Source organism: Bos javanicus, chromosome 13, assembly GCF_032452875.1.
Source record: "Bos javanicus breed banteng chromosome 13, ARS-OSU_banteng_1.0, whole genome shotgun sequence".
Lineage (NCBI taxonomy): Eukaryota > Metazoa > Chordata > Mammalia > Artiodactyla > Bovidae > Bos > Bos javanicus.
The window spans coordinates 44406968-44417604 of record NC_083880.1 but is presented as its reverse complement, the minus strand read 5'-3'; the positions used below and the strand labels follow the sequence as shown (position 1 = coordinate 44417604).

Below are 10637 nucleotides of genomic sequence, written 5' to 3'. Positions count from 1 at the left end.
CCTTATTGCTCCGTGTTTGGGTCACACCTAGCACATTGGGGAGTGTGCTCTTCCTCCCTCAAGTCTACAGATTCAAGCGCTAATCTCTCCCCAAAACACCCTCACAGATATGCCCAGAAATAATGTTTTCCAATTTTCCAAGGGATAATTTTGCTTCTTAACTTAGGTCTGCAACTGTTCACTCTCAGGTGAAAATTGCTGGCCATTGCATTTTGTAAAGCAACTACCATCGCGAAGGTGCCTGAAGGCCAGAGCCCACTTGCACATCAAATGCTGGCCCACAGCCTCTGTCCGTAGGGCGCTTTCCTGTGGTCAACTTTGGGTCATTGTAGCCACCTCACCCAGCAGCAGAGCAGCCAGACAGGCAGAGCCTGTTATTTTCTTCATCTTTGTTTCTCAGATGCTCTCTTGTGAAGGGATCTCAGGAGAAATGTCAGGAAGATTTCATGGACATTTTGTGCAAATCAGTCAAGAATTTTTAAATGCTCTCTCTCCATGTATATACATATGTGGGATCTTTCAGTTTTCTTCCTCAGTTTCCAGTAAGAATACTTAACTATAGCTTTCACTCTGAGATTTATTTTTAGGCAGTATTAAGTTGCCTTATGATTTTGACATATGACATATAAGTATATGACAATAAGTAAAGAAATAAATAATAAGTAAAAAGAATTTTACTTCTGAAATACCTTTTGGTGTAAATATATATACATTTTACAGGAGGGTCAAATGGGCTCATTTGCAATGTTATCCCAAAGTTCTTTGTGCTTTGTCTCCAAACCCAATGGTTTTTAGACCTTTGTTCTTACTTAGCTGATGGCGCAACGTTTTCCATATGAACGTGTTCTATGAAGTCAGCTCAGATTTTATAAGACTTTAATTTATGTACTAAGTATATCTTAACAGGTACTTAAAGTGCGATGGTTGAATTACAGGTAGAAAAAAGGGAACAGGCAAATTGCAGTTTAGTATAATAAAGTTTCAAATAAGCATATCAATATTAGACTTTAAACCAACAGGAAACTAATTTAGGACACTAAATACATACCAGCGTGACATGAGTCATTTCCCCTCCACTAAGGCAGCCCAAACCCTCACTTCCTGTCCTGGGGTATATCTGCACAAACTAGCAGATTTCACATCTCAATTCTGTGTGCCTAAGTTCCTCAAAAAAAAATCTCAGTTCAAGTTTGTTCCTTCAGCGGAATTTTAAATAATTCCAAGAATGAGAGTAACTAACACCAAGTATCAGATAGTAGTAGAACAGTTTCACTTTCAACAATGAAATTAGACACCAGTTAAAATGTGCAGGTATTGTGAAAGGAAAAGTGAAGAAGTATTTGTGCCTTAACAAAATAAAAAGATTTGCACCGAACTAAGACACACAAACAGAGACGCACAGACACATACAGACAGACACACACACACACAAACACAGCAACACAGAAACAGACACACTGACAAGCACAAACACAGCAACACAGATGTACACACACACAGACACACGTAGACAGGCATAAACATAGCAACATGCAGACACACACGAACATGGCAGCACAGAAGCAGACACAGAGAGACAACACGGCAACAGACACACATGCACAGACAGAAACAAGCACACACACGTGCGCAAACAGTAACACAGACATATATGTATATATACATAGGCACACAGAAACAGACACACACACGCTATGATGAGGAATGCCCCTCCACTTCCATTTCATGATAACACTAAGAACCTGATACTTTCTTCAACACATTAGCCCATTTTATGTTCAAAAGTGAAAGGAAAAAATTGTCATGCTTTTGAGACTCTAACACCTTTTCATTTCGGCCTTAATGAACTGCCTGCTCTGCCCTCTCGTTTCCTTCCAGGCAAGGATCCTGTCATGTTCAGGTATTTCCCCACCAGTTAGACCTTTCTTCTTCTGCGTGACGTATCACACCATTGGCTTGTGAGCGTCGTATATTGATGGCACATGGCACATAACTACACAGGCTTCTTTAGGGCCACTTACAAGGAGGTTTTCCAGAGAACGAGTTTGGACACCAACCAGAGTGATCACAGCTCGTCTGTGGACCAACCTTAGCTGGATATCAGTTACACGATATGCTACATTTGTGAACCTGGTAGGCAGAAATGAGTTCAGTGTTTTCAAATAATAATTAAGGCACAAATATTCATTAATCGTCTATTATAGGGTCTAAGAATGAAAGAACGCAAAGATGAGTGGTCTATGTCCCTCCTCCAAGGAGTTTAATTATTAATTGGGCTGAAAAGACATGTACTTTTTTTGCAACCCTATGATGAAAACATTGTGAAAAAGCATGGACTAAATCATCAGATGGTCAGGAGAAATAACTCACTGCTAAAAAATTCAGAAACTACAGAACGATGGCAAAGATGTTTTCTCACAAAGCTATTCGGTAGTTTAAATGTTTTAAAATTGGCATGTGGGCACCTTTTAGAAAAGTTTCAAAATATCAAATTTGATTCTGAGCCTGGACGGATTTGATAACCCTGTGGAACACATAACGATTCTTGCTTTGTTAAGGAAATAGAAGGCATTTGCAATGCCATGTTGCTCCGGCACCATCTCTACTGAAACACCTCCTTCTACTGTCCCAGTACATCCATGCCTGGATTCACCCATGGGAAAAGGCAGGACTGCTGCATCAATGGCTATGCTGAATGACATTGCTCTCCTTTGTCTAAAATGTCCACAGCGCCTAAGCCAGGAAACCTGCCGCTTGTTACCAGCCAGACCAAAGAAGTTGTTTTCCTCAGGCCCATGTGTGCAATCTCAAAATTCAGTTTGAAGACAAACATTTCTTTTTCTCATTACATTATTATTTAGAAAAACTTACTATATTGTAAGTAACTGCCCAACTGTCCACTTCCCTCATTAGACAACAATGTCTCTAAAGTCAGTCACTGTGGTTTATTCACCATTGTTTCCCTGAAATAAAAATTATTTTGAGCCTATTTCATATCATTCACAAAAATGAATTCCAGATGGGTTACAGATACAAATGTGAAAGGAAAACAAAAAAACCCTAAAAGAAAATGTGAGGATATCTTCATGCCCTTGGGAGTGAGTAAAGAGTTCTTAAAAAGAAGATCTGAATATAAAGGGAAAATTTGTAAACTTGCCCTCATATGATTAAGAACTTTCATCAAAAGATGCCATTAGCAGAATGAAAGAGCAAGCCACAGACTAGGAGAAGATATTTGCAATTCAAATGGCACCAAGGATTTATGTCCAGAATATATAAAGAAGTTCTACAAATCAATAAAAAAGACAGACAATCCCATGGAAATACACTCCAGAGAACTGAACAGCCACTTCACAAAAGAGGTTCTACAAACAGCCAATAAATATATGAAAAAGTGTCCACCTCATTAATCACAAAGAAATGCAGCTTAGAGCCAACGAGATCCCACCAGGCACCAGCCAACTGAAGTGGCTGGAATGCGGGTTGGGCAGCAGGCAGACCAGCTTGTACTCTCAGCCACTGCTGATGGAAGGAAATACCCACGGGTGAAACTGCTCTGTGGTTGCATTCTGAAACAGGACATAAACAGAGGGTGTCACCAGCAATTCTGCTCCTAGGAACGTATCCCACCAAAATGAGGACACACGTTCACCCAGAGATACATCCAAGAATCTTTACATCGGAACTCTTCATGCCAACTCCAAGGGCCAACCAACACATTTAGGAGGGATAAAAGGATTGTGGTTTATTCAAACGCTGGGAAAGCTTCCTAACAATTTTGAAATGCAGAGAGTCATCTCACGTGTTAAAGTCCAGATAACAGAAGCCTTTGGGGGAGGGCAGGGACCTGGGGCTGAGGGTGGTGTTTTATTTCCTGATCTGCATGGGGGTGACACGGATGCATTTGCTTTGGCAGAATTTTTCACTTCGTGTACGTCAGTTGTACACATTTTTATGACTAACTTGTCCACTTTTCAGTATGGGAGCTATACTGTAGCAAATTTCACTAAAATTATTTGCTTGTGCTCAATGGCAATTAAAATTCTAAAATTATTTTCTAAATCAGTGGTTCCCAACCTTTTCGTGGAAGACAATTTTTCCACAGATGGGAGCAGAGGCATGGTTTCAGGATGATTCAAGTGTCTTATATTTATTGTGCATTTTATTTTTATTATTATTGCATCAGCTCCACCTCAGATCATCAGGCATTAGATCCCAGAGGTTGGGGACCCCGTTCTAAATAAAGAAATGGCAATGCCATGAGAAACCAACTGATTTGGATGTGATGAACAAGAAAGAAGAATAAGAGCTTGGTGAGGTCACACATTCCCCATCACTCTGGAGAGATGGAACGGGGGTTCCATGCTGGTTAGACGGAGCAGTCTGAGTTTTTTTGCCCCATCATAGATCCTTTTCATAATGATGTGTTTATAAGACTTCTTCTGCTTCTTCCATGCCTGTTAAAGATGCTGACATTAAGAGGCTGCATTGAAGTAGGAAGATGAGCTCTGGGATGCAAGGGTGACTGTGGGCTATAGCGGGCCTGTGACCTCACAATGTTTACCAGCCACTGTTCACCTTGGTCATTCATCTGCCAAGTGCTTGGAGCCATCTCAGCTATGAAAACTGCCGTATGGGCCCCAACTCTATTCTTTTTTCTGTTCATCATATTTGATTAATATCATTTGAAATATCATTAAGTAATTTTAATGCAGGTGTGTGGATCCGAAGCTACTCTAGAGCTTTCCTGACATAAACATTGACAAATTATATGCGATTTTAAGTTTGCGCAAGTGATTAATCTGCTCTTCTGTGGTTGAAATTAATTATTACTTTCATATTTACATGACTCATTCTGATATGTCCGATCATTAACACGCTGCCATTTGCCCCGTATCATTTTTAAACACAATATTGTATATTTAATGTACAACGAGGACAAAGAACAAGAGGGAATCAGATCGGAACTTTCATATTAGGTGATGTTATTAAAATTTTTATGTATTCTGTCTTCATAGAAGCTTAATGGGATAGTATCATCACTATAATTAAGTGGACTGGTATATACTTTCCCCCAGTTTATCTGTAAGTGCTAGCATGATTTACTTATGAAAAATATATTTGGAAATTTCCACTTCCTCTTACAAGCTCTCTTATGGGAGTAAGTACAGAGGAGGCTTTTAGAAGGTCGCACGTATTCAGTAGGAAAATTCAGGGACCGGAGGGCTGACAGCCAACCTCGCAGGACCTGTTTGTGACTTCCTGCTGGTGGGAGGACTCACCTGCACCAGGTCAGACAGGTGGGTGTTCATCTTGCTTTCCAAGGAATGAGGCTCTGTAACTTGGGAACAATCTATGATGCTGGGGCACCTTTATCATTTGAGAACACATAGTAAAAATAACTTCAGTCCAAGCTAGAGCAAAAGCGTCCATTTATCAGGAGCCTATGCGGTCCTGAGCATTGTTTAGGTTCTCTACTTACACTGTCTTATATTTATTGTCATTTCCTTCTTATAGTCAACAAAACGGAGGCTTATGTCGCCTAAGGCTGGAGCTGGACTGGGTCTGCATGCTGGTGAGGAAAGTGAGATCTGCGTGTGGTGAGAATGTGAGTGATGAGAATAAAACTTAATATACTCATGTAAATGTCCTTGCTTTGGGGGCGGGGGCAGGAAATTGTATGCATTGTTGCCTGCCTTGGCAGATACAGGTAGGCAGACTCTATATTGAGTGACTTCTAGCTGTTTTAGGTTAAAGCTGATCCTTCAGGGGTTCCTGCTGAAGGGTGTCAGTTCTTGTTTTCTGCAGCTACGCTTGGGCATAGTGGAAAGGCACGGGGTGTCCCGTGAGACACTGATGGACATGGACAGCCTTGCAGGTGGATTGCTGAAGAACAATTATTAAATGATACCAGCTGGATTTTCACTGTTATTCCCTGCATCTGTGTATTCGGTTCGGCTAATGTCCATTGCCATGTTGCTTCAGGTCCAAGGATCCTTTCCTTGGCGGCACTGAGTCCACCAACAAGTCTGTTAAGTGCGTTCTTCACCTGTGGTATCCTGGAACTCACACTTTTTGGGTCAGCATGGTATTTGACCCTTTCTTACAATTTCCATCTCTGCTGAAACCCACCATCCCTTCACGTCCATGGTCTGTCTTTTCCACCAGAGCCTGTAACTCACGAGTCACCATTATTTAAAGATACCATCTGAGGGTGACAACAGCGGGGCCACTGGAGTCTATTCTGCTGGCCCTGTTGTCTCGTGAAGATGGCCTGTGTCTTTTTTCCTTGCCTTTTCCCCATTACTTTTAAACGAATGCTTGCTATTAGGTGTGGAGGGTCAGACTGAGACCTGGCGTGCCCCTTCTGCTGAGCTGTTGAGATGGGAGGCTGAGTTATCCTCAGCTCTAGGAGCTGTGCTGTGTTGGTCCAGGTGTTGTTCTGGCCCCTTCTGACCAGTAGCTCTGAATTCCTCCAGAATTCCCCTGAGCTGAGGCTGGACCAGTGGACAGAGCTTTCTGTGGTCCAGCTGCACCCCCAGCATCCAGGTTTCCTGGTGTTTCTGATCATGGATGGTCCTCTCTGGGCTCTCACGCTGTCTGGTAGTAGATCGCACTGCTTGTGAACAGTTAGTTTTCTGATTTCCTCTAAGTTCTCATTATTAAACTAAAAAAACCCTAATGGCTTTTATATTTTACCTTATATTCATTCACCTTACTGAATTCTTCTACTAATTCCAATTGTTTAGAAAGAGCTTTTTGGATTTTCTAGTTACAGAATCATCTCATAAAAAAGGAGGTATTTTTATCTTTTGAAAACGCCACACGACTTATTAAATACTTTAATTACAGTGACTAGATCCTTGAAGACAATATTTAATTATAATTGTAATAGTAAGGATACATCTCTAATGTCTAACTTTAATTAAAATAGATTCTGCATTTTACCCTTTAAAATAATAATTCCAACTGTTTTGTGTAAATAGTTATTATTGTACTTACACAGTTCACATATACTCTTCTTTTTTCAAACAAAGTCAAAGAGGAATGGTTAAAGAGAACTGGTATTTAACAAGTTTTAACACTATGTAAATTTTCTCTTTTATGTCTGCATGATGGAACCCACATGACCGAGCAGTGATTCATCTTTGTGCCGGCTCCATGCCCACACTTGCCCGGCTGAATGTAGCTGAAGAATAATAAATGCACCTGAGATGAATTCTCCCTTACTTTTCCAGGTGGCTCAGGGGTAAAGAATCTGTCTGCCAATGCAGGAGATGTGAGTTCAATCCCTGGGTGGGGAAGCTCCCCTGGAGAAGGAAATGGCAACCCATTCCAGTGTTCTTGCCTGGGAAATCCGATGGACAGAGGAGCCTGGTGGGCTACAGTCCATGGAACCGTGGAGTGGGACACAGCTGAGCACACTCACACAGACCACCACCATCCTGGATTCCCAGAGTCCTCTCACTCTCCCCCTCCCCCTCTCTTCCCCCTCTCAAACTCCCACCCTCTTCCTCCATTCTCACCCTGGTGGATTGTATCCCTTTGGGTCTCTCTCAGGAGCGGGATGCCATCCGAGGAGGGTGTCCACCTCTCACGCGGACCACCTACAAGCATCTCCATGTCCTCCTGTCAAGATCAGCGAAGCCGCCTCCCCTCTGGCACGTGTCTTAGACCCCTCGCCCCAGTTGGTCCAGGGACTTGCTCTAGGAATGCTTCCTCTTTTTTCTCATTAATTAATCTTCCCTATCTATATGTAAACATGCTGTTATCTGATCATAAACAGATAAAAATCTCTATTTTCCTGTCTCAGTATTGCCTCACTTTCTCCATTCCTTAAAGTAAAGCTCTCCTGAGTTGTCTAAACTGCCTTTCTCCATTTCACATCTCCCTCTGAGCAGGTCTCTGACCTCCAGGGTTCCACTAAGACAACTCTTATCTTAGATTCCCCCTTACCTATTTAAACTATCTTGGAAATCTCCTCCAGCTTTAGGTTACCAGGGGTAGCTCAAGACTACAAAACTGCCATTTCCAGCCAGGAAAGTCCCTCCAGGGGCTTCTTAAAAGACATACTCATTATTATGTCTCTGATGCCCAGTTACCTCCCTGACCACATCATCTTCATACTCTCCCCAGGGGTTGTTTTTATCCAGACCCATGTCTCCATGTTGCCCCTGAGGCTTTACCCTGGCTTCACCCTCTGAGTCAGGCTCCCCACCCATCTCCTCGGCCACATACACCTGGTCTGGTCTTGACTAGCAACTGGCGAGTTTCCTTCTCTGACAAATCTAAATAGACCTCTCTGTCTACATCCTGTCTTTAATTCTCCTCCATTTTCACTTACTACCATCTAACATCATAGGTATATATCGTCTATTCATTTTGTTTGTTGTTGTGAGACAGGTTAGATGCTCATCTAAAAAAAAAAGTTCACAAATTAGGAAAATAATGCAGGAATACATTTCTAATACTTCAATAAGTTTTTTTTCTGTCTTCATAAATCAGACCCATTTATGATTTTCCTATATTGTTCTATTTTATCAGAATTTTGAAAGAGTTATGGTACCTTTGGGAAGTGAATTGGGAGGCCTTTCATCTCTGTTCTGAGGCCTGGGATAATTTAACTTTGAGAAGCCTCTCTCTTGAAGGTTATATAAATTCATGTTACATAAAACTCAGCTGGGACTCCATCTGTCCTTGGTGTCTTTTTCAATGGTAGATCTTTAAGTGTCTTTTTCTAAACTCTCTTATGGTAACTGATGTATTTAAGTTTCCCCTTCCTTTCTTTTTGGGTGAATTTTGGCAATATATATTTTGCTGGGAAGTCATCCATTTCCTCTAAATTTTCAAATGTCTTGTCAGAAAGTTTCATATATACATATATTTTTATGACTGCTTTAATCACTTCTACCTCTATAGTTATAGTTATTTCTTGTTTCTCTCTCCTAGTTTGGTGCATTTTTTGCCTTCTCTTTCTGCTTTAAACAAGCTCATGAAGCATTCATATAAATAAATTGACTCAGATTTGAATTTTAAAATTTCTGCTACCTTTAAAAATTTTCCCCAGTTTTAGCTTTTGTAATGAATTTTTTTCCTCTTTGTTTTGGGTTTAAATTATTTTATATATTCATAGGATGAGCACAACTCTATTCTTTAAATTTCTTTGTAAATAATGACGATATTTCACGTCAATTTTTTTCTTTTTCTGAAAACTACTTTCATTCTGTCCCACAGGTTTAGCTGTGAAGATAGTTCCTCTTCATAACTTTTTACATCCTTGTAATTTTCCTTTTGATTTTCTCTTTGTCCAAGAGTTATCTGTCTAGGAATGGTCTCCTTAATCCCCCAGGGATTCTGATTATTGGTCCCTTTATATTATTAATTATTTCTGATCTTATTAGTTCATGTTCACAGAATGAACTCAATAAAGTTGTTTTTTTTTTTTTTTTTTAATGTACTTAGGCATTCTTTTGAGCTAAGAAAGTAATTTATTTTATAAATGTTCCATGAACATGGGCATTAAAAAAAATCTTGTTAAGGAATATGAGATTTCATATATACCAATTAAACCATACATACTTATTTTACTATTTAGTTATTTCATAGAATTATTTTTGTCTTTTAAATCTGTCCAAGTCTCAAAGAAGCAGTTTAAAATATCTCACTCAAATGATAATATTAACAGTTTAATTTTTGCTTTATTTGCTTAGGTTTGTATGGTTTGGTACATATGAAAAACAGAAAATTCCTCTTTATTTCTTTGTGTTTTTAATTCTAAAGTTAACATTTTCCTAGATTGTAGTTCTAACTTTCCTTTTTGTTTCCATTTGTAGAATATCTGTTTATTGCCCACCCAGAGCTCGCTATTATAATGCATTTGCTATTTGGTGTCAGTATTTCCCTAAGAATTCTTTCATATGGAGTGTGAGGCTGGGGTATATTTTTCCAAATAACCACATATTCACATTTTGAATATGGTTTTGAATAATGGTGGATATTTCTCAGATATTATATAAAGATGTTATTCTAGTATCATCTAGAATCCCTTTGATCAGTAGGTTTAGGATGCTTTAATGTCTTCTCATATTTATTTCTGTTTATTTCTTACAACTCATGATTTTCCTTATCTGAGGCATATCTGGGAAACTTTTCAAAGTCCATTAATGTCTTCTTTTCCTTCTAGAACTCCTGTTTTTCTCTCAGTCTTCTTTAGGATTACTTTCCTCTACTGCCTGTGATTGCATCTCTACAATTTTGAAACATCTTTTATAAAGAAGAGTGAAATAATGCCATTTGCAAAAACAATGGATGGGCCTAGAGACTGTCAGGCTAAATGAAGGAAGTCAGAAAGAAAAAGACAAATACCATGGGATGTCACTTTTGCATGGGGGCTTTCCAGGTGGCACAGTGGTAACAAATCTGCTTGCCAACACAGGAGTCTTGAGGGACATGGATTCAATCCCTGGGTTGGGAAGATCCCCTGGAAAAGGAAAGGACAACCCAATCCAGTGTTCTGTACTGGAGAATCCCATGGACAGAGGAGCCTGGTGGGCTACTGTCCATGGGATCACAAAGAGTCAGACAGGACTAAAGCAACTCAGTACACCACTTGCATGTGGAATCTACATATGACAAAA

At 40.0% G+C, this 10637-nt stretch overlaps 1 long non-coding RNA gene across 2 annotated transcripts; it reads left to right on the top strand.

Moving 5' to 3' along the window:
- The first annotated feature begins 4225 nt into the window (after positions 1-4225).
- On the top strand, positions 4226-9437 carry LOC133259268 (uncharacterized). Of its 2 annotated transcripts, XR_009740337.1 has the most exons (4): positions 4226-5300; positions 5518-5608; positions 7139-7279; positions 7561-9437. It is a non-coding gene; the product is annotated as an uncharacterized LOC133259268 (long non-coding RNA). The 2 variants fall into 2 exon arrangements; XR_009740336.1 differs by having other exon boundaries at positions 4232-5300; positions 7139-9437.
- The last annotated feature ends 1200 nt before the right edge of the window (positions 9438-10637 follow it).